General features: G+C 44.5%; 1 protein-coding gene and 1 long non-coding RNA gene across 2 annotated transcripts in view; one reads left to right on the top strand and one right to left on the bottom strand.

Moving 5' to 3' along the window:
- Positions 1–9,734, top strand: part of LOC142829068 (uncharacterized) — a 74,896-nt gene extending 65,162 nt beyond the window's left edge. Inside the window, exon 3 of the long non-coding RNA XR_012903280.2 lies at positions 9,596–9,734. This is a non-coding gene — a long non-coding RNA (uncharacterized LOC142829068). The remainder of the gene's footprint in view (positions 1–9,595) is intronic.
- Positions 1–23,053, bottom strand: part of AHNAK2 (AHNAK nucleoprotein 2) — a 77,947-nt gene extending 54,894 nt beyond the window's left edge. Inside the window, exon 1 of the mRNA XM_006112752.5 lies at positions 22,965–23,053. The gene's annotated coding sequence lies outside the window, so the exon portion shown is untranslated. The remainder of the gene's footprint in view (positions 1–22,964) is intronic.
- Positions 23,054–24,117: the final 1,064 nt, after the last annotated feature.

Below are 24,117 nucleotides of genomic sequence, written 5' to 3'. Positions count from 1 at the left end.
AACATTTCATTGGTGTGTTGCTGAATATTATAAAATTACATCTCTAAAAATCATCTCCCTCCCCTCCCCCCCCCGGCTGCCATTGGTCATAGAGGCACTAGATAAATAGTACTGCATAGGGCCCCATAAATCCTAAGGATGGCCCTGCTTATTCACTGAGAGTATGTCTATACTAGCCCCCTAGTTCGAACTAGGGAGGCTAATGCAGTTGCCATTTTAAAATGCCACTAGTTCGGACTAACTGCCCACGGCTACATGCGGCAGTTAAACGGTAATTTGAACTAAGTCCTTAGTTCGAATTACCTGTTACACCTCATTCCAGGAGCAGTAACAGGTAATTCAAACTAAGGACTTAGTTTGAATTACCGTTTAACTACCGCGTGTAGCCGCAGGCAGTTAGTCCGGACTAGTGGCATTTAAAAATGGCGACCGGACAGGAACATGCAAATAAAGCCCAGGATATTTAAATCCCGGGCTTCATTTGCAAGTTCGAATGCCTACATTAGCCTCCCTAGTTCAAACTAGGGGGCTAGTGTAGACGTACCCTGTCTTCCTAATGTGAATCAGCACTGAGCTGCAGAGATGACATGGTAATTCAATTCATTCTGGTCCTCTTCATGGAAAAAACAAAAACAAAAAGTCCCAAACCCTGCCATTTAATACCAGTTCTGATGGTGTTTGTTGTGGTTTAGGCATTTGTGTAGTAGGAATAATATCAACAGCATCAAATCATATTGCATATAAAACCAAATGCAGCACATACGGACTTTACATCTCTGCCACCCATTGCTCGTGATCTGAACATATTCGTTGGGTGATGTCACTTTGCACATCACTGTGGTATCCAATGAACATTCTTTTTCAAAACAGGAATGAAACCAAAACATTGCAGCTTTTATACAACCATTTATAGACTCATAAATATCTGTCCTTGAAAACTACTTTGCTACTGGAGGGAAAGCAACATGTTTTGATGTTAAATGTTACAAAAGAAGAGACTTGTTACTTAAGTTCCTCAATTTAAGAGAAATAAAGAGAAAGTTGGGGGGCTGCAACAGAAATTTTCTATGGGTAAATGTTTTATATCACAGACAAAGTTTTTAGTTTCCTAAATGAAGTTAGATAAAAATATTTTTTGCCAAGAGATTGTGGCAGTAGCAACATAATATTTGGCACAGCAAACCTTACTTTATTTGTATGCACTTTAATGGGGAGGAAACCCTTTTAAATTCAGAAAATGTTTCCGGAAATTGTAAACTCTGGGAAGCCAGATCTACAGATAAATGTTGATGGAGCCAGATTCATCCCTGGTGAAATTCTGTTGCCCTCAACATAACTGAAGTTTAGTTGGATTAACTTGAAGGATTTGCAAGTACTCAGAACTTCCAGCTGACACCATCTCTTCAAAAAACCTCTACTTATATTTAGGCACCTGAATAAAGAATCAGATTGTCAAAAAAAGCAGAGCACTCAAAACACTGAGCTCTTCTGAAAAATCTAGACCATATATTTTGATTCCTAAATAGGAGCTGATCTCTTGAAAATCTGGCCTAATAGAGTTACACTGGGGATAAATTTGTCCCAGTATGTTCTAACCCTGTGAGGATGTAGTTTGAAAAACTACTCTTATTTGTTAAATAATCATCATCTGTTTTCTTAACTTAAGAGTTACATTGTTGGAAATTGGATAATTATCCTCAAGTGATTAGAAAGTACATTTAGGATCACAAGATCATAGCTGTGACAGCGACAGAGTGCTAGAGCTCAAAGTTCACAAATTTAATTTGTCAGTGTATTATAGGTTTGGCAAAGTCAATGTGAACCATAGTGTGGGTATTGTAAAGGCCTTAATGTTCTCCACTCCCTTCCTAGAAGCAACATCAGCACCCTCAACCCAACAGTGCTGGGGCACCCAAAAATAACAAACCAATGTTCACACACAATGGAGAACAATATGGTTTAGTTGAGAAATCAGATTTCAGTTGTATGTTTCATAAGGATTATCATATACCAGGGCTACTCAACTTTGGAAGCCCAGGGGACACACTGATACTCACACAGCACATGCCAAGGGTCACAATTTAAGTGTGGTTGCATATGCATGCACATATATATGCAAATATATGCAAATAGATTCTTTCACACAATGCCCTGGAGCTCCCGGCACCTCCTCTCTGGGGGCTAGAAATGCCGACACCCTGTACCCATCTGTTCCAGCCAGCCCATCCACTTGTGTCTTTCAATGCTCACCCAGCCTGGGAGACACCTCGCTGTTGTGGAGGGTGTTCCCAGTGGAGGCTGTGTTAAAAGGATCCCACCCACAGGCTGCATTTTGAGTAGCCTTGTTGTATACAGTAGTGAGAATTATTTTCAAAATTATAAAAAATATCTCGATAGTGCCTTTGGTTTCCTTCTAAGTCTCAGATAATAGAGAAAACAATTGCACTGTAATTTCTAGATTGAGTAGGCGGTGAATGAACTGAGAGGGGTAGAAGTGTTTCAAAAATCTAAAAACCTTCATTTCTTGCCTTGCATTACTAATCCTATCACTGAGGCCCAATAGTTCCAGATGTACAAAGCAGTTCTATGAAGTAGAAAATAATGGCATTTTTATCTAAATGCATAATTTGTCTTCTTTTAATCATGGAGCTTGGCATGGAGGACTAGCCACATTTAAAGGTTAAACACATTATGTGAATTAAAATAAATTCTTCCTGGAGCTACGCAGTCAACGTTTTGTTCACAAAGAACAGTAGTGCTGTTTTGAGAAGTGATGTATGCAGGTGCAATGATGATTTGGAGGATTCATATACAATTTATGAATTCTGTTTTCTTTTATTAAATTACTGCATTACTGAATGACATCATCCACTATCAGGGCTGTAGCATGTCTCTCCCTGACCAAGGACAATGAAGAGTTGAGAACCTGAATGTTCCTATTCAGATGGAAGCATCTTAGAATAACAGGGTGACTGAAGTAGAAGAACCAGTTTTTTTCTAACTTCTCTGAAGGAGGTTGAAGTTGGGAGCAGAGAAGGGGAAACAAAGAAACCAAGGCTAGCGGTAGAAGGACACAGAGACTCTGACAGTCAGAGAAAGGAAGTTTGGGGCAAGAGGGAGGAACAAAGGGGTATGTATTTTTGTAGCAGAGGGATTAAGGGATCGATTTAACCCAGGGCAAGAGCAAAGGAAGCTGAACTAGAAAAGAGAAAAAAAGAAGCCTCTGTGACTCAGAGAAGCCATAAGCTGCTGGAGTGGGATTTTAGAGAACTCTTGCCATAAGCCTAACCAACTCACAAAGTGGTAGGGAAACTGAGGCAGGGAAATGTGTGTGGGCATTTGTCAGTTTGCATGTGTGCTTGTGAATTTGCATTTGTTATACTTTCTAATGTAAAAAGCATTTTGTAAATTTCCTTTTTGCATTTTGTAAAAGTCCTTAGGGTTATGTGCTTCAATTATTGCATGTCCCTGACGAGTGAAGCGGTTAGAGTATCCACAAGACTGGTGACTTGGGAGAGGATGTGTGTGAGCTACCATGGTGTCTTATGGGGCTCAGCACTCATCCTGGGAGCCTAGTGCAGTTGGATTGTGAGGTCCCATTTCCTTGAAGGAGTAACAGACATAGCCGGCACCCAGGGAATGTGACAGAAAGGCCAAAGAAAGAGCCAGTGCTGGAGCCTACCCAGCCTCAGGCCTGGTCTACACCAAAAAGTTAGGGCAACTTGGCTCCATCATTCAAGGGTGTGAAAAATCCACATCCCTGAGCAGCGTAGTTAAGCCGACCTAACCCACAGTATAGACAGCAAGAATTTTTCCATAAATTTAGCTATCACCTTAATGGGTGTGTCTATAAAGCACCCTAAACTCGAAATAAGATACACAATTTGCACTATGCAAATTTTGTGTCTTATTTTGATTGAATTTCGAAGTAAACTATTTCAAAATTTGGCGCGTCTACACAGTGCCAATTTTTTAAATAATGCGCCATTTCGAGACATCCCTTAACCCTCTTGGAATAAGGGTTACTGGGATAGCACGCCTGTTATTTCAAAAAATATTTCAAAATAACGGGTAGCTGGATAAGAGGCAGGGTACCCTTTGGTATCCCGAAATAGCTATGCAGTGTAGACGTACCCTCAGTGAAGTAAGTTACCTACCTCAACAGCAGAACCCCTCCCCTTGGCATAGGCAGCATGTGCACTGAAGCACTATAGCAGTGCAACTGTGCCACTGCAGTGTTTCAAGTCTAGATAATAGGGATGTTGATATGTAGACAACTACACGACTAATCAATAAACCTGGGCTTATCAGTTAATCTTGTTGACTACACGCACTCCTTCCCCCACCGCTGCCTCTGGATCAGAGGCAGTAAGTGGGGAAAGGGGGAGTGGGAGCCATTGCCTGTGAGGAGCTGGCTTAAAAGCTGGCTCCCCGTGAGCACAGGATCCACCTGCTCCACCCCCATGCTGCTGCTTCTGATAGGGAGGCAGCAGCGCAGGGTGGCAGGAGGCTCCCCGGGAGAGAGGCCGGAAGTACACAGGCTGCAAGCCCTACCTGTGGGGACTATCAAATAGTCATGTTACTGCTAAAATTTCATGTGGTTACATGACTATTCAATTACATGCTATCTTAACATCCCTACTAGACAAGGCCTCCTGCGGCTAGCCAGGTGGCTGGTGTATTGCGACACAAACACAATCTCCAAGTGAGCGGGAGGAGCTCAACCAGGAGCAAAAATTAGACATCTTGTCCTGACTCTGATCTCATTGTAAATCAGGAGTGACTCCACTGAAAGTCAATGGACTCACACCAATGCGAGCGCAATGTAAATAAAGGGGGAATCTGACCCGCTTTGACACAGACTCCCTGGGTACGTCTAGACTACAGGCTTTTGTCGACAGAGGCTTTGTCGACAGATACTGTTGACAAAGCTTCTATTGACAAAGAGCGTCTAGACTACATCCAGTTCTGTTGACAAAGCAAGCCGCTTTGTCGACATGAGAGTGTAAACGCAAAGGACAGTGTAGATGCAATAACGCCTTCTGTCAACAGAACTCTGTCGACAAAAGGCGTTATTCCTCGTAGAATGAGGTTTACAGTCGTCGACAAAACTGCTGAGTTCTGTAGACGTTATGTCAACAGAACTCGGCGGTAGTGTAGACGCAGGTATAGTTTTGTTGACAAAAGTCCACTTTTGTCGACAAAACCCTGTAGTCTAGACACACACCCTGAGACCTATTTAACAGTACAAGGGTGGCAGTCCCCACCACCTTGCACTTTATATACTGACGTACACCTATTCAAATCAGATTTACACCCAGCTTTCACAGTTGGAATGACTGTACTTCACTGCTAGACAGTGGAAAATCAGGTCCGCTGAGTGTAAAGAGTGGGTAATACATACATCCCTAGGGACCATACAGTGTAAGTTATAGGAGACGGTGGATACTTTACCTGTGGCTTCTTACACTCTGCCTTACTCCATAGTTTCAAGGAGGCATGATCAGCAAGCATGTGAGCAGTAGGGCTGACAGCTACGCTGGGCCCCTGGCCAAGGTGGGGGATGAGAGGCTGCTCTTTGTCCCTCTTCTGGGGGCAGGGCCTTGGTCATAAGGGGAGAGGCTGGGGCTAAGCAGCCCTCAGAGCTGCTCAGAGAGTGCCGTGCCCCAGCCCTCAGTGCTGCACAAAACGCACAATGTGGCACTTCTGCAGCAATTTAAAGGGCCCAGGGTTCCGGCCACTGCCGCTGACACAGTAGCAGCAGTGGCAGCTGGGAGCCCCAAGCCCTTTTGTATCACCAGGCTGGAGGATAGTTGCCTGCCTCCCCTCCCCACCACCGCTGCATGTGAGCATTGTCATGACCTTAGCTTCTTGTTCATTAATTGCAGTGAACCGTTTGTTTCTAGAGCAGGAGTCTCGAAGTCACGACCCACGGGCTATCTACAGCCTAAGCATTTCTGCAATCCGGCCCAGGAGTCCCTGCAGCCAGGGAGCAATCTCAAAGCAGAGATGAGAAAGAGAATGACAGTGAGAATTTCCAGTGGAGATAGGGAAGTGCCAGAGCCAGATTAAGGCATGGTCACGTGCCCAGGATGCCAACCTATGGGGGGGCACCTGATGGCAGCTGTAAGGGGCGCATAGAACCCCTTACAGCTGCCATCAGGCGCCGCGCACCCGGCTCCTGGATCACAGGCTGCAGCAGCTCCTAGCAGCCACTCTGCAGCGGCCACCCGGGGCGGGGCCTGCGTTAACCCCCGCAGCGCCGGCCAGCAGCGCTCTTCCCCCTGAGGCCGTGGGGCCCTGCACGGCCAGGCTCAGCCCGCCCCAGGGCGCCAGTGGCGGTAGCCGGGCTGGGCTAGGCCAGGCCGGGCATGTTCATCCTGCCATTGCCAGTGCTGGACGGGGGCGGGGCCGCGCATGCGCCCTCTCCCAACCCGGGGTGCAATTGAACTGTCTGCCCGGGGTGCCGGAATGACTCAGTCTGGCCCTGGAAAGTGCTAATGGCGTTTTACAAGGCACAAGTAACACCTCAGCTCGAATGCTGGGTGTGAGTTCTGGTCACCCATGTTCTAGCAAGATGAAATTGAACAGGAATAATTTCAAAGTCCTGCTACTAGGAGCAGGGCATGGAGAGCCTACCTCCTGAGTGGGGATGAAGCGTCTGTCTTGTTCAGCCCTGCAAACAATGGCTGTGAGGGATTTTATTGTGCTTGATAAATGTTGTAACACCTACAGGCAGAATCAAAAGTGTGTGGGTTACAACCAGTGTTCCCTGTAAGCTGAGCACTTGGGCTGCCATCCAGGAGAGATTCAAATAATGCTCAACTGATTAGCAGAGCACCCACAGCCAGCAACATGTGTTTCTACTGGTGGTGCACATAACACAATTTATTCCGCACATGGATGGAAAATGTAGAGGGATCATTGCATCAAGGTGAAACACCAGGAAGGTAGAAGTGCTGGTTAAATGAACTTACCATGGTGGCATAAGAACAAATGGGTATAAACCAGCCATGAGTAAATTTAAACTGGAAATTAGGTTTCTCATCATCAGAGGACCATGATTCAGGAACAGCCTCCATATAGGAGCAGCAGGGGCAAGAAACCTAACTGGATTTAGTATGGACCCTAAGCAGTTTGTGAAAGGTGTGACATGAAAGGCTTGCATGTGACTAAGCAGAGGACTGGTCTTAGTCAACAGGGCCGGTCCTAACCAAAAGGAAAGTCCTGTGTTTATATTTTCTTGTCTTCTTAACTCTGCACATAACACTAAAGAAACGGCTATCCTACCTTTAGGGTGGCACAACTACAGTGAGCTACATGTCCAAGGTTTCCTGCCTTCAGTCAGCAGATAAGAATCAATGCATCTCTTCTCGGTTCCATTTTTTTAAAAATAGGCAATAGATTTTGTGGAACTAACACAATCAAGCAAAGAAGCAGGTTAAAAATGCTTGGTGAAAGGAGGACCTGACTGCACAACAGCAGGGCATAATGCTCTTTATGGTGAAAAGCCCCATTGATTTCAATGGGATTATGGCCACTGTTAAGTACTAGGTCCAGTAGCAAGTATTGGCAAGACAGGGCTCCAGGTCAATAAAACAACAACCAAACCCAGCCAAGTATGACTGCACCACTTGGCTTGACATTGTCCAATCTGCTTTCATGAGGGGGAAAAAAGTGTCAACAAAAGATAATTACTGAAATTTGACCCGGGCTCTTTAAATCACTGTTGGAGCCTCACGCCACATGAGGGCTGGAGGTGGCTCAGAACTGCCCCTTCTAGGGCTTGGAGCTGGGCCCCCCACATGTACCTTGAGTGGGTGCCTGAGGAAGCAGTCGCTCCGCTCCTCCCAATCATTACCTATGTTATATGCCCATTTTACTTACGGGAAAACTGAGATTGAGATGTTAGTGGCCTGATATTCAGAGAAGCTGAATGCCCACTGCATCAGTGAAAGTGAGAACTGCTCAATAACTCCAAATATCAAATGAAGCCGGGCAGGTTTTGAAAAGGGCACAGGGACAGTTTTTCAAGTGTTCTAGACACACAATAAATGGCTTATCAATGTAAAGACTGGGGCTTTAACAGGATTTTAAAAAGAACTAGATAAATTCATGGAGGTTAGGTCCATCAATGGCTGTTAGCTAAGATGGTGTCCCTAGCTCCTGTGAGAGTCTGGGAATGGATGACAGGAGAGGGATTATTTGATGATTCCCTGTTCTGTTTACTCCCTCTGGGGCATCTGACATGGGCCACTGTTGGAAGTCAGGACCCCGGGGTTGATGGACGTTTGGTCTGACCCAGTATGTTCTTACGTTCTTATGCTTCAGCAAAGAATGGGGAACAGTGCTGTGACTAGCATCCAGGTATTCCTAACTCTCTTTCCTGAGCTCAGACCATACTCATCGAGTAGCACCGACTTGTGAAGTATTTTAATGAATTTGGTTTGAGAAAAGAGTTAATTAGTTTTGGGGCATGGTTACTTGGTAGATTGTCTATGCTGCCTGGCTGAACTCTTAGAATTAACCTTCCAATGGGCCTCCCTACAGCCTTCATGTGTGTGTGAGTGTGTGTGAGTGTGTGTGTGTGTATGCGCAATGCATGTTATATGTATACATGCGCTTATTACTGTGCAAATGGAAAGTCCTTTGCACACACTTGAAAAACAGTGCCACATGGGCACATATTGAATAGTCTACTGAAGTAGCAAGACAAGACCCAATGAGCTTTATAAATGTAAATTTAGCACAAGGGAGCTCATAGATGTTAAGCTATTGAAAACCCATGCAGTGATGTTTTCCCCATGTAGAGGCATGCACGCTTTTTCAACCCTGTGTAAGACAGGAGTGGTCTAAACATGTACCATCCATCTTCTAGTTAACATGAAAATCCCCACTGCTGAACTGTTCCAGCCCAAAGACGCTGCATGTGTTTCTTATTAAATTTAGTTGTCAGAAAAATGGAAAGGTTTAGATTTCAGAAGTGGTGGAGCTAAAGAGAAGACAAATGGTTGGTCTGCGGCATTCCCAAAGAGACATTCTCTAGCTAAGTCATGCTGGCCCTGCAGCGTTATTCTTCACTTCTCACTGAAAGGCTGCAGATATTCTTTTTCAAGCATATCTGCAATGAGATTAAAACCCAGATTGCAAACCACTTCCTTTTCTACCTAATCCCTGTGCTGCGGTCAAATTAGGGAGAAGAATACAGCAAAGAAGCGGGATTAATTTCACTCTGTAAACCTTGCTTGTTGTGTAATGCATATAGGACCATATTCTGCTCCAATGGTGTAAATTCAAAACAGCTCCACTGACATTTCATTGTAGCAAGGTTGAATTTACACTGGTATAACAGCAGAATTTGGTCTGTGATCTTTAAATTACAGCATCAATTTAACCCTCCTTAATTTCACTATAGTATGCCTTTGCAAATTTTCTTTCAGGCTTTTACTCAAAAAGCATAAACAGCCCCTTAGAGGTGCTGTTGTGTGGCAACAGAGTGCCACATAAAGTAAAAAAACTCTGGGTAATATCTCTAAAAATATGTGTTTATAGCTCCCTGCCAGTTTCTGACTAATGCTTTTGTTTGTTGCTATAGTGAACCACACACGAGTCTGATAGCCAAAAGTGCTCTTATGACTAACCTTCGCTCTCTGGGGGCTGAAAAATGGAATTACAAAACAATCCGAGCAGACTGTGGGAGGAAACACCTTTTTTGGCACAGGATCTACCAGCACTAAAAGAAGAATACGGAGAGTGGAAAACATTAGGAAATTGGAACTGTGTGGCTTGGCTTTAAATCGACAGTGATCCAAATAGAGCCTCCGTCTAAAATGAAACCTAGAATGTTGTCTTATTTGTGCAGGGTGCAGTCTTGGGAACTCTGACTAGGCATTAAGGTTGGATCCAAAGACTGGAAGACAAAGTCCTCTTGGGATCAGACCCCAAGGTGTTCACAGTTTGCTCACTCAAAACTCGTTTATCTGAATCAATGACACGTAAACCAATCAGTTTCTATTAGTATTATTTATATTTTGGTAGGACTGAGAAACCTCTACCAAGATCAGAGTCCCTTTGTGCTAGGCACTGAACTAACACAAAGTGAAAAACAAGCTCTGCCCCAACATGCTTACAGTCTAAATGGGCAAGGCACAGGGTGGGAGAGGTAATACAGCTGGTGTGACTTACGTGACACAACAGATCATCAGCAGAGTCAGGAACAAAGCCCCGGTGCCCTGTATCACAGTTCAGTGCCCAGGTCACTGGCCCAGGCTACCTAACTTTGAGTTTGAAGAAAGAATTTCCTACCTACAGGAAGTTCTCTATCTAAAGTAAAGTTCAAGCCACTTCTAAGACAGAATAACTTACTACTTAATCCATATTCTGCCAGACAAGATTTATATTATTGTTGCTTTGTTATTTATTTTAAATAACCTTTTTCTTCCAGGCTATTCAAATATCAGGGTGAGGTATGATTGCCTATAGGAAAAAACAACATTTTCTATTGACATTAGATATCTGACCCCAGCCTGCAAGCTGCCTTTTTGTCCAGAATTTTTCCATTATCAAAGCTATTTGCATAGGGCTTCATCACTTGGTGGTGCCCTCAGTGGAAAATTATCTGAACTCCGTGTATAGACTTGTTGAGAGAGATTCCAACAGATCCTGATCCCAAACAGCCATTGAGTTCCCTGGAGATATTTGGAAGTGCTTGTTTTTTTTTAAATTAGCGAACACAAGATAAATGACTCGGACACAGGGTAGTGCTACAGCTTGAAATGCACACAACCATGGGATTGAGTTGGTAGCTGCTGGCCATTTAATTACATGGGCCCAAATCCTCAACTACCCAGTGTTCATTCTGCCAAGCAACACTTCTCTGGACTTCTGTGAAACTGATACAGGTTCAACCTCCTTGGTCTGGCACCCTCAGTCCCAAACAAGGGAATTTACTGGGCCATAGGAGGTCAGGCATCTGGACTTTCCCAGGGCTCCCCTCCTGGCTGCTGCCCCAAGAGAACCCAGAGGCCTGATCTCCTCTGGCTCACCTGCCTGGCTTCCTGTGCACACAGCAGCAGCTGCTCCTGGGGTTCCCCATTCCTGCACATGCAATGGCAGATACTCCCAGGGTTCCCCAGCCTCACACGCAGCAGCTGCTCCTGAGATTCCCTGTCCCCACCTTCTGTGCGGTTACAGCTGCTCCCGGGATTCCCCGGCCCAGGCTCTGCATGCCCGGCAGCAGCTGCTCGTGGGGTTGCCTGTTCCTGCACACACAGCAGCAGCTCCTCCCAGGGTCCCCTGCCCGTGTCCCCGCATGGTGGCAACTGCTCCCAGAGCTATCTGCACCTGGGTCACTGACCCCGCAGGCTGGGGCTGACCAAACTGGCTCCACTCCTAGCCAGTCTCAACCTCTGGGGTCAGGGCTTTCTGGTCTAGCAACATCTGTGGTCCTACCAGACTAGGGAGGTTGCTGGACCAGAGAGTCTTGGACAAGAGAGGTTCAACCTGTATTATGATATGTTAAATACTAAGGAGAAGCAACATGATAATTACCTCCCTGAACTCAGTGATAACTATTCAATTTGTTTAAGGCTAGCTTTTGAATCTGTTTAACTTTAAATATTTTCACAAAAATTCAAGTATTTTGTCACTTTACTCATAAATGTATTGATAAGTAAGGCTCAAATTCATGATCCATTTTGGTAAATGTCACAGTCACATTTTAAAAAACATTGAATTTCATGGTGTCCGATATTTAAATCTTAAATGTCCCATTGTTGAAACTGTGAGGGTCCCAGCCCAAAAGGCTAGGGCATTGCAAGGCTACTCGTGGGCAGTGTAGGGGGGTCATGGCATTACTTCAGCACTGCCTTGAGTCCTGAGCAGCCAGAGTGTTGCAGCTACTGGCCAGGAACCCAGCCCTAAAGGCAGTGCAAACAGCAGCAGCACAGAAGTAAAAGTAGCAATATCATATTTCTCCGCTACAGCTGGAGGTGGCACTGCCTTCTGGTCTGGGTACCTGGTCAGGAGCCACCCCTCTCCAACCGCCCAGCTCTGAATGCTATGCAGAAGGCTGGTAATACCCCAGTCATCCTACAATAGTTTCAGAGGGGAGGCCAGATTTCACAGAGGAGACCCAATTTCACTCTCTGTGACACATTTTTCACAGCTGAGAATTTGGTAGGGCCCTATTCCTAGGACAATTAACATGAGACAGCTGAGCTAGGTACAAAATAAAGGCCAAACGCAAATAGCTATAAGGCACTGGTTTATTGAATTGTGGAATGTCATTCATTATGGGACTATGGAGCACTTACTGGTGGTCTGTAGAGAGCTGATACGTCATAGGATGTTGCCTCCCTCCTCTCTGTTTTCTACATATGCCCAGGGTTTTTATCAAATGTCTGAAAAAATGTCAGCCTAGCTGGCTCCAGCCTGTGAACAAGAATCTGAAACCACTTCAGGAACTGAAGCCATTAGCATAAAATGAAAAATACTCTAATGTTATTTATTTATCCCCATCAGTAACTGCAATAGTTGACACGGGGATGCCATGTAATTAGGGCTAAAAAAGGAGACATGGTCCACTTTGAATGACAGGTAGTTTGCAAAGCAAACTTTTGTTCCCGCCTGTAAAGAAAAGAGCAAGCAGCTAGACTAATATCATTATTACTGTTCCATAGAGTGTATATGGCACTTCTCACCCATAATGCTGCAAGGGCTTTACAGAGGAAGACAAGAATTGCTATGTCTGTTTTGTAGTGAGGGAAACTGAGGCAGCACAGTGACGGGACTAGCACAAGGTTTCAGTGGCAGAGCTAAGATGAGAACCTAGCTGTCTTGGATCCCAGGGCCAGAACCACAGGACTACACTACCTCTCTCAGCTAATTGGTAAAAGGAAAGACTTCACATTTACTCTTCCACGGCTTCCCTGCTTTCCCTTTGTCAATAGAACCGAACCAACCAAGCCTTAAAAATACAATTGTTTCCAGCACTGGCAAAGAAGTCAGCCAGCATTTTTTTTATTGAATCCAGTCCTAATAGAGAGCTAGGAAATTATTTCTTTGCCAGCTATCTTTTCAATGCCAGGGTCCTTTAATTTTTGCTCAGGCCCTTAACTTAAATACATTTTGTTTTTCTTCACTTAAATCTTTGTTCTGGGGTAGGGCTGGGCATAAGATGTATAGTATGCAGGTGGCTACAGGGAGAGAGGACAACCCCAGCAGCTTGGGACCAGGTAAAACACACCTGTCTGTGGCTGCTGCAGCACCTGTGGGCACAGCTGGGAGAGGTGTGCATGTCTCATGGCTGGGGAACAGACAGACACACAGATACGCAAACAGACAAACTCTCTGAAACACGTAGTACTGTAGATAGCTTCCTGCTCCTATCTATCCTATCTCATAGAACTAGTAGGGACCTTGAGAGGTCATCAAGTCCAGTCCCCTGCCCAAATAGCAGGACCAAGTACCATCCCTGACAGAATTACCCCAAATCCTTAAGTGGCCCCCTCAAGAATTGAACTCCCAACCCTGGGTTTAGCTGTTCCCATCTCTGGCCCCTGTGGTCATTCTGCAGCATTACTCCCTCCTGCCAGACTCCCCCCTTTCCATTTTATGAGAAACAATTGAATTCCATGCATATCCCATTGTCCTGGCACAACCAAACCCTGACCTTGCTTTAAGTTATGCTAAGAGAAAGCGACATGCCAAATGTGGTGGTCCTAGCTCTTACTGTGTAGAAGGAGTTCTTGAACAAATGGACCCACAGACAGATGGATGGACAGACAGAAAGATGCACATTTCTAAAATATATAGTAAGTTATATCGAAGATTTTTTTTTAACCTGGCGTTGCTCAGGTCCTTAACTCAAATAATTTTGTTCTTCATTTAAATCATTGCTCTGTGGTGGGGCTGGGGATGAGGGTTCAGAATGCAGTCTGCGCCAGCCCTCTCTCACTGCAGGAAAAGTGCTATATAATAGTTAAATATTATTACTTGAGTAAATACATTGTTTTCAATATATATCTACTATATATTTGAGAGGTTTGTCTGTGCATCTGTCTGTGTGCCTCTCTGTCTGTTTGTTCAAGAAGTCCCAAACAGTAAAGGTTAGGACCACCAAATTTAAGATACAGCTTCCTCTTATCATATTTTAAAGCAAGGCAAAGGTTTGGTTGTGGCAGGAAAATGGGATGTGCCTGGAATGGGATTGCTTCTCAGAAAAGAGACAGAATCACTAGGCAGGCGAAAGGGGCTGGCAGGGAGCACATCACCCCACCCCATCCGGGATGGCTCTAGCCCTGAGCCATGAACCTTCCCAGACACCCTTTACAAAGGGTGAGGAGACCTGAAGCTCCTCCCTCCCAATTCACACGAGAACATTGCTGGCTGTTCCCCTTCGTCAGGGGAATGTGCACAATTTGCTGCATTCCTTACTCTGGCTGGGGAGTGCAGGGGGCAGATGAACCTGGACCTGCCCTAGCTGGGGGACATGCACCCCTCTCCCAGCTGTGCTGTTGGAGCTGTAGCAGCCCTGGAGAGATGTTTCTCACCTGGCCCAAAGCTGATTTCACTCCATGCATCTGACAAAGTGGAGGTTTTTTTACCCATGAAAGCTTATGCCCAAATAAATCTGTTAGTCTTTAAGATGCCCAGGATTCTTTTTTGTGATATGTTGTATCTACTGCTTCTTCAGCTCTAGACAAGATCCCGCCTATATTCCAGCCTGGGTGAGGTAGTTTTCTGGGGGTATGTCTACACTACAGATTTTCTTTTAGAAAACTCAGCCGTTTTTCTGAAAAAACTTCAAGTACGTCCACACTGCAATCGCGTTCTTCCGAAAGAAAATCGAAAGAACAGAGGGGTTTTTCTGACATTGGTAATCCTCATTCTACGAGAAAGAAGCCTTTTTCTGAAATAACTCTTTCTCAAAAAGGCATGTGTGGATGGGGAAGAGGGAATTCTTTCGAAAGAAGAGGAAAGAGGAAAAAGCACAGGTGCCCTGGCAGCCACTCCATCTATAGTAATCACAGCTGAAATGCAATGTGTGGATGCTATCTTTCGAAAAAGCAGATCGCTTTTTCAATGCACTTTTGCAGTGTGGACGCTCTCTTTCAGAAGAAGTTTTTCTGGAAGAACTCTTCCGGAAAAGCTTCTTCCAAAAGAAGCCTGCAGTCTAGACATAGTCTGGGTGATCATCAGCTAGCGTATTTGATTATTTGCCTCCCCTTTTTCCCTCTCTGGGCAAACACGACCCTGTTTTTACTGTCTGTCCCTGTGAGAATCAAGAAATGCTGGACGATCAGGTTTTGTGGTGCTGCTGCTGTAATTTCATTGCCTTTTGTTCTGCAAAAGGATATTTCAGAGGAGCGGGTCGGCAGTTAAAAGGGCAGATGTAGGTAAGAGGCATTTTATTAACCCCACTTACGTGCTGGTATAAACAAAAATACTTGCCACTGAAAGCTACAGATTACCTAAAATGCCACCTTTACAAAAAGCCTGAATGGGTGACATCTCTTGCACAGAGAATTCAGTGGTGCAAAGGAAGCCCTCTGGTCAGACATTCTGCTCTGTTGTACAGCTACAGAACATGAGCCCCAGGCATAGCAGGGTCAGAACATTGACACTCACTACTGCATGGGAGTGAGGGGAGAAATTTGCGCTAAGGGATTTCCTGGAGAAGTGCTGCTCTTGCTTTGCCCCAGACAGCAGGGACCTATGATGACTGGAAATCAATGAGAGTTCTTGGATACCCCAGACAGAGAAACAAACCCCACACTTTCAGAAAAGATTTCTTGTTTTCTGCTAATACTCTTCACTTCTTTTAATCTCACTCTCCCCCTTCTACAGCTTCCCCCATCTGTCTGGTTTATCCATGTATCTGACACTTGGGCTGCAAGTTCTATCAGGCAGAGACTAGCCTGTTACATGTCTATAAAGCACCTACCACCATGAAGGCCTTGATCCTTGTTTGGGGTTTTGATAGGTACCTGGGATGTAAAAGGTTAACTAGTTACCCAGGAAGCATTAGCCTTACTGGCATGCTTACTGGGTAACTGGTTAATCGGAGGCCCAGCCAGGGGGCACCTCTCTGCTCACAGTGGGCCAGCGGGAACGGAGCAGCCCCCCTGCCCGTAGCCAGTAGTTGACCAGTAAAACAAATAGTTTAACCAGTTACCTATTTTAGGCGGTTTTTACATCCCTAAAAGGTGTAATCATAATACAAATGATAATACATATGATAAACAAAAAGAAGTTATAAGACTACCATTATAAGCAATTTAATTGTTACTTTTCTGTAAAACAATATGACGCTTGATAGCCTCCAGATTTGCCTCCACCTTCCTCACAGGAACATTTTCTCACAGATTTTTTTCCTTGGAAGAGACTTCAAAAATAGGGCACTAACCCTACAATGCAACCACTGGTGTGGGCATTAGCAGACCTGAATTCTAGTTCTAGTAAGAGCTAGGACCACCACATTTGGCAAGTAGCTTTGGGTAAGTTACATCCCTGCTCCATGTCTCAGTTTCCCCAACTGGAAAATACAACACTGAGTTAACTTATTAAGCACTTTCGGTATGTCTACACTGCATCCCTGGTTCGAACTAGGGATGCAAATGGAGACAATCGAACTAGTTAATGAAGTGGGGATTTAAATATCCCGCGCTCCATTAACATGATCTCGCCGGCGCGCTAGTTCGAATCACAGCTGATTCGAACCAGGAAGTGCGCGCCGGGACGCGTTAGTTCGGACTAAAGCCCTTAGTCCGAACTAATGTTACTCCTCAAAAAATGAGGAGTAACATTAGTTCGGACTAAGGGCTTTAGTCCGAACTAACGCGTCCCGGCGCGCACTTCCTGGTTCGAATCAGCTGTGATTCGAACTAGCGCGCCGGCGAGATCATGTTAATGGAGCGCGGGATATTTAAATCCCCGCTTCATTAACTAGTTCGATTGTCTCCATTTGCATCCCTAGTTCGAACTAGGGATGCAGTGTAGACATACCCTGGGATATCTGCTGGTAAAAAATACTAAGACAGAGGCAGCAGTATGAAAGCCAGGCACCTAGGCAGGCTCACCTTGTACCAATGCAGGGTACCCAAGTCCCCTACTTTGTGAGCATGGTGTGCTTGATACTGACCAAACTCATGCATGTCTCCAAGCAACCCCATGCATCTCATGACTGTCAGGCCCCTGCTTCCTCATGAGAACATGGCAGCCAGCTGAGGTGCCGGGTAGTTAAGGCCATTTGTAGCCAAGTTTTAGAAGAAATTGTGTTTTTCCACTATTATACATTTTTAAAGGAGAAAAATGGGAGGGGGGGTCAAATATAAATTGATTTGGTGGCACTTGGCACTTGTTTTGCACTCACTTTGCAGTGGGTAAATTACACTGCATGGTGCAGAGCAGTGGCGAATCAGACCCATAGTGCATATTTCTGGGAGTACTCCCTGGGGCTTTGCAGTCCTGTCTCCACCCTACTTCCAAACTGTGCGTTAAAGCATCAATCCAACTGTTTTATCCAGCCCCTCAATTTACCTGCACTTCCCTACCCACAGGAGTCCTGGTAAGAGACTGATCTTTGTTTCCTTGTCAAGTCGTATGACTCAGGCAGCGTTACAGAAGGATCATGCACAAAGGGGTCAAGAAGATTGCCAGGTCCCTGGGCAATGTGCGGGTGGGGCCCAGCTCCAAGCTCCCAGAAGGGGAGGGGCCTCAGGTAGAAGGGGTGGGGCTGGGTTCAGACAGCCCTCAGGGCCACCTGTACTGCACTGTGTCCCCACCCTGCCATCTCACAGAACCACCCAGAGCACTCCGCCCAGTGCTCCCGGAATGATTTAAAGGTCCTGGCTGGGGTACCAGCAGTGGCAGCCAGGAGACCCATCCTCTTTTGAATTGCCAGGCCCTGGGCAACTGCTTCCTTTCCCCCCTCCTTCGACAGGCCTGACCACGCACCCATCACGTGACAGGGGTCAGTATCCGCAGGCTGCCATTTAAAAAAAATTAAGTTCTAAACCAAGGGTGGCTGACCCGTGGCTCTTGAGCCACATGCGGCTCCTTGCTCACAGAAATGTGGCTCTCAGGGTTACGGCTCGTTCGGAGCCGCATGCCCGTTTTGTGCACGTGCCCCAGTTCCTGGAGGGAGAAGTGCGTGGCTGTGGCGGTGGCAGCTCTGGTGAGACCCAGGCATTGGGTTAGAATGGGAGGGGCCTAAGGGTGCCTGGCTCTGGGGGAGGGCATTGGGTTAGAGTGGGAGAGGAGAGCTGGGGGTGCCTGGCTCTGGGAGAGGGATGTGTGGCTCTTTGCACCACTATCCACAGCTCTTTTGGCTCTTGGTGTCTAACTGGTTGGCCACCCTTATTCTAAACCAACCAAAAAGTCTGTGCACAGCCAAGTAGCCAGTTAATCAAACACACAAATAAATCAAACACAAAGGCCAGAGCAAATGACTTGAACCTCCTGACTGAAGAGAGATTTATGTTGCTTCTTATTGGTCACGTGTCAGTTCACATGGTCTATGAACCTCAAAGGCTTTCTGATCACATAGCCTCCCCTCAAACAGTTCCTGCTGCAATGGCTTGTCGGTGGGTGGACCAAGTGCACGTGGGCAGTTGCTTGCAGGCTTTTCCAGGGATGTGTTCTCCCGTCTGATTTCTCAACGTTCTCAAGGGAGACCAGAGTTATCTTTGGCTGAGTTGAGATATTTTCTGTTCTTGTAGGAGTGCTCCTCAGAAGTAGTTATGACATGTGACCTTGGTATGGATGAGATAGCTGCTACCTTGGCAGGATGCCAGATGCCTCTCTGCTTGCCAGTTTTTAGTGGGTGTAGCCATTTGGTATTCTGACTGTGCTGCTTCTCTCCGAGTTTCCTAGCACATTCTTTTGTATCCAAGGTTAGTTGTCTTTGACTCAAGAGTTCTATGTGCAGAACTGTCTCCATCAAGCCCACAATGATTTTTTAAAATGTTTGGGGTGTTTCATGAGGTTGAAATTTCCTTCAAGAGCATTTTATGAACTGAAAATAATAACTTCTCCCCCAAAATACCTTGCCTCAGGTCTCCCTTATCATCTAGCTAATTTAATCTATTTCAGAGGCATCTTATTGTATAACCTAAACTTGCTATCTATGATATTTCTGCATCACACATTTGGAGACATGGTGAGTTCCTCTTGATGGTAACGCAGCTGAAAATAAATCTGCCAGCCAGGGTCTTCACAGCTGTGGCTTGATACTTTGCTGTGAAATTATTTCCTGTGTTGCTGTGGTCAACCCTTTAGGAGGCAGGTTTTGGTTTTTAATCAGTATGTGTGCATCTAGGCAGCACCCTTATCTTGGAATAAGCTACGCAAATTGCACAGCTTATTTCGACTGTATTTCGAAATAATGTGCTATTATGAGACATCCCTTAACCCTTGTGGAATGAGGGTTATGGGGATGCCAGAATAGCGTGCCTGATATTTTGAAATCTATTTCAAAATAACGTGTGTGTGTAAAAGATGTGGAATAGATATTTCGGGATACCTCCAGTATCCCGAAATAGCTCCGCTGTCTGAACATATCCCAGATGTGCACATTGCTGCATTCACATTTAAATCACTGCATTGCCCAGAAGCTTTGAGACACTTCCTACCTACAGTAAATGGCAGTCCCTGCTCGCTAGTGCATCTCTCATCGGCCACACTTGGTAGCAGCTGCTATGATAACTGTCAGTTTTAAAGCCAGCTGGCTCTCAGCTGAGGCTACAGAGCAGACTCATTCTTCTCTCTGTAAGAGGTCTACAGCCAGATGTACACTGGTGGAGAAAATTGATGCAAAATATGCAACTCCAGCTACGTGAATTGTGTAACTGGAGTCATTGTAACTTACACTGATTTTCTGGGGTGGCCCCACAATGAGAGATCAATGGGAGAAATGCTCCCGTTGACTTCCCTTACTCCTACTAACAGGGACACTCTCAACATTCAATTTAGCGGGTCTTTACTAGACACTCTAAATCAAACCCTGGATGTTTGATCTCCATAGCATCAATCCTCTAGCAAGTGGAGATGTGGCTTCAGTATCAGTAAGTGGGACAGAACACTACACCCAGTTTGGGTTACATTCACAAAACTGGTAAGTCGACATCACAGTCCCCACAACAGTTCAGTTTTTGCACATGTACTTTGAGTATTTGCTTTAGCCTAAAACTCAAATTCTTTGCCACAGCCCCCCAAATAATTTTGCTGGGATTGAATGGCTGGAGCAACATGAGGTCCAAACATGACAGGGACAAAAAGAGCCTGTGCATCTGGGCACTGGTGGAATGGTAAAGAACTTTATAGGTTTAGGAGCAGGGGACAATTGGAAAGACAGCAGGTGAGGGGCCCAGAGGGATTCTTAAGGAGAGCTGAGTGAGGCGACCTTTCTAGGGCTATGGCAGAACCACAGGGGTGGGGACTTTTCCAAAGCACGTTTTGTTGACTATAGATTCTGGATTGATTATGGATACCAATATATTATAACATTGTAGGTTACTTTCCCATTTTTAAAAATGCCCCCATTTATTCCCTCATTATAATTTCAACACCTTAGACTTTTTCTGGTTCTACAGTACAACAGAGACCCTTTTTTCCAAAGTCAATACAATCACAAATAAGAACTTTGGTGATTCTTTAAAGACTCAAACCCAGGAGCATAAATTCTTTCTGCTTTGTGACCAGCAGAATACTTTTTGAAATAAATCACTGAAGGCCAGGTTCTGCCCTTATTTACATTGAGTAATAACTTCTCACTCGTGCCTTTATAAACAATGGCACCTCTTCCAGAATGAAGCGCTGTGTATTACAGACAGACGGCTGGATTTCGTTGCAGTGATAAGTTATGTCCAACCAAAAATGAAGAAAGGCATGTTGACCTCATTTGGGGGAATTCAAATTGATCTCTCAAAATGATTAATAGCCTAACATATTCATGGTCTCCAAACTCCTGGCGAATTAACACTAACAAACCTCACTGACATCCCCTTCTGAGCAAAAGACCGTGCCATCTTTCATACTAAAAACAGCTGTACGGTAGATTGGAGTTTAGCCATCTTCAGTGAATTACTTTTAAGTTCAGAGCATACAGTCAAACTGACTTTACTTTAAGAAGATTTACATAAACCATGTATCCTAATAGTTGAGTTTACTTTATGAGAGTGCCACACCAAAAATAGTAAAATTATGAGATCAAAGAAAGCGTGTGTATGCTATTTCAGCTAAAAATCTACATTATCCAACAGAGAAGCTAAAACCAGCAAAGAATTTGTGAACACTGTAGATGGACCAATGCTGTTTTATATTTTAACTTTTAATCCCACTTATCAGTTTAAAAATGGGTGTGGGGGGGAATCAGCAGCCCAATAAAAAGTCTTCAGGCATGATGCTGATTAAACTCCTAAAGCACTGTATATATAACAAGTATGCTAGTATAAAGTTTTGGGAGGAAACTCTCTTTGGGGCTGTGAATAATTGATATATTAATATAGTAATATAAGGTTATTCCTTAATATAACAACCTGTTTAAGAAAAGCAATAATTACAGTTATCATGAAGCAATAGTTTATACACAGAGGGTAGTAATTATCGGATAATTGTATGGAGTAGAATTAAATGTTCAGAGTTTCTTGTTTTACAAATTCTAAAGATTTTAATTCTGTGGTACAGTCCCATCTATGTGGTGTTTTCCCGTTTGAATTTTCTTTTCTTTTCTATCAAAGACTTAAAAACGGCTAGCTCTTTCTACAGGTAGCTACAAATGCAGCCCTGCACCACTTCATATCACCTGGCATGGAATTTACATTATGTTCATCTGATCAAAGATCTTTAAGGTGTACAATAATCGTGCTGATGGGGCTATGTGAGAACCTAGATAGGGAGACAGACAGATCTTAGTTGAGTTTTATTAGCATGTTTTGCTGGAGCAATCTCCCATAGGAAAGTTATGTGAAATCCCATATGCACCAGCAAGCTTGTGCTTCTCTGCCTTTAAAAGATTTGAGATTGATTCTAGCCTCACATACTTGGTGCTTAGTGCCATGCATATATATTACAATTCTATATATATTATATAGAGTATTTACTGATATATAGGACACATACAGTATTCCCCATGTGGGAACATGTTATCTACTGTAAAACATACCTGCATGCATGCAGTGTTTTGCATCTGACAAAGGGAGCTCCAGCCAACAAAAGCTTATGCCCAAATAAATTTGTTATCTTTAAGATACCACAGGATTCCTCATTGTATATGCATACAGTGGAAACCGCATATAGGAGAATCATCTTCATCATAAATAAGACAATTTCACTTGCAAGCAAATTGCAGTCTGCACACTGTGGTGCATTGAAAGTACTTGGGACCAGGATTTTAATTTAGTATACACAGTTCCATGGTGTCCTAGTTCACAATAAGGAGTTTCACAGCAAAATATACAGAATGGGAAGGAGGGAAATAAATCTGACTGAAACAGACAAGTTGTTGATTCTTAAGATGAGTACAGGATTCTAAGCTTATCATGCATTGAAAGCTTTTGATGCATGAGTGTGGAGTCCCCTGTATCAAGAAACAAGATCAGAACATTCTCAATTGTGCTGTGAATTCGCCTGCTAATTTGTAACCCAGCTTCTCCAATTGCAAGAATTTAGATAAAGGAGATGTGGAAGCATTTAGCTCTGCCTGCAGCCTCATGGGTTATATGTGGGTGCACCTTATTTTAAGTCTCAGCATCATCTGTTTTCTGATGGTGTCTATATGTACGTATTCTGTGTCTGTTTCACTGATCAAGTGTGCAACTGGTAGCATGGCACTTTTATAATCTCACAGCCACTAGATTAAAGCACACACACAGCTACAATTCTAATTGAAGATTTCCTTCATGTATTGCCAACTTGAGCAAACTGCAGCATAGAAAGAGAGAGGGATGTTTAAACAAACTTACCAAAAATAACTGAAGTTCTCAAAAGTTGCCCTGAAGTTGAAATAGCCGAGAACACCAATCCAAAGCCTGTCCCCAAGTTCTTGCTCTTTCTCCCCCTCTCTCTCTATTGCACTTGGGAAAAGGGCAGTGCAGAAATTCAGCAAAACAATTTTCCTTCTATGTAGATTTGGGCGTTTCTTTAGAGTCAGAAAGGGAGTGGCCGAGCCCCGGTGAGGCTTGTTGCCATACCCCACGCCAAAGAGTGCAGTTGCAGATTACACAGCCTGTGAAATTCAATACCTGCTGTACTGTAGCAACAGCTGTAATACTTCATTTAGAGCAGGACTGACAGACTCTGAGCTTGTTCCTGGCTAGGAACTCACACTGGGATGTAGGAGAGCGGTGTGTGGGTTTCAATACATACTCTGTACCACGGAGAGCCTACAGCTATTTGTATGTCTCCAGGCTGGACAGACAGCACAACTTCCTTAGGACTGAAAATACATTGGGTGTGAGAGAGAAAGCAAACCAAACATCTCTTTTCCTGAGGTTTATTCCCAGGCATAACTGTGTAATTAACAATATAAATGTACTGGATGTAGCTTCTCTCACCAGCTCACTTCAAATGCACAATGCTTTTGATCTTTTCTGGTCTACAACTTACTGCTGTAAAAAAAAAACCTTGGACACTGAAACTAACAGCTCTGGCTGCACCGTTTGCTTACCCCACTTACGTGGTATTGTGACTTAAAGCTAGGGAGTGCCACTGTGCTCTTACAGCTGCCTTGGCAATGTGTCCTGATACTAATACATGAGGAGAGCTGTTCAGCACTGGCAAAAACTGGTTTGCTGAGGTTGGGATTCCTCCCCTCTCCTCCCATTTTCTAATCTCCTCCCCCTCGCTCCCAAAAGAAGCCTTTGATAACATGACGGCAACTATTACACTTCCAGAACTCAGGGAAAGGCAATGGAAATGCAATGCATCATTGTTTCCGCCATAGGGCTGTACTAATTACTGTGTTCTCGAAAGCATGTACGGGCCCAGGGGAGCCTGCAAACTGGAAACAAAGAAGTTGGGAGTGTCCCACAATGTAGCCAGCTACTTTGCCAATGCACCAGAGAAGAACAGGAATAAGTGAAAAATATGCTAGTCAGGGAGAAATGACTATATATG

This window comes from Pelodiscus sinensis, chromosome 5 (assembly GCF_052426305.1).
Source record: "Pelodiscus sinensis isolate ZL-2025 chromosome 5, ASM5242630v1, whole genome shotgun sequence".
Lineage (NCBI taxonomy): Eukaryota > Metazoa > Chordata > Testudines > Trionychidae > Pelodiscus > Pelodiscus sinensis.
Note: the sequence above shows the minus strand (reverse complement) of the source record. Positions and strands in the feature narration are given on the sequence as shown.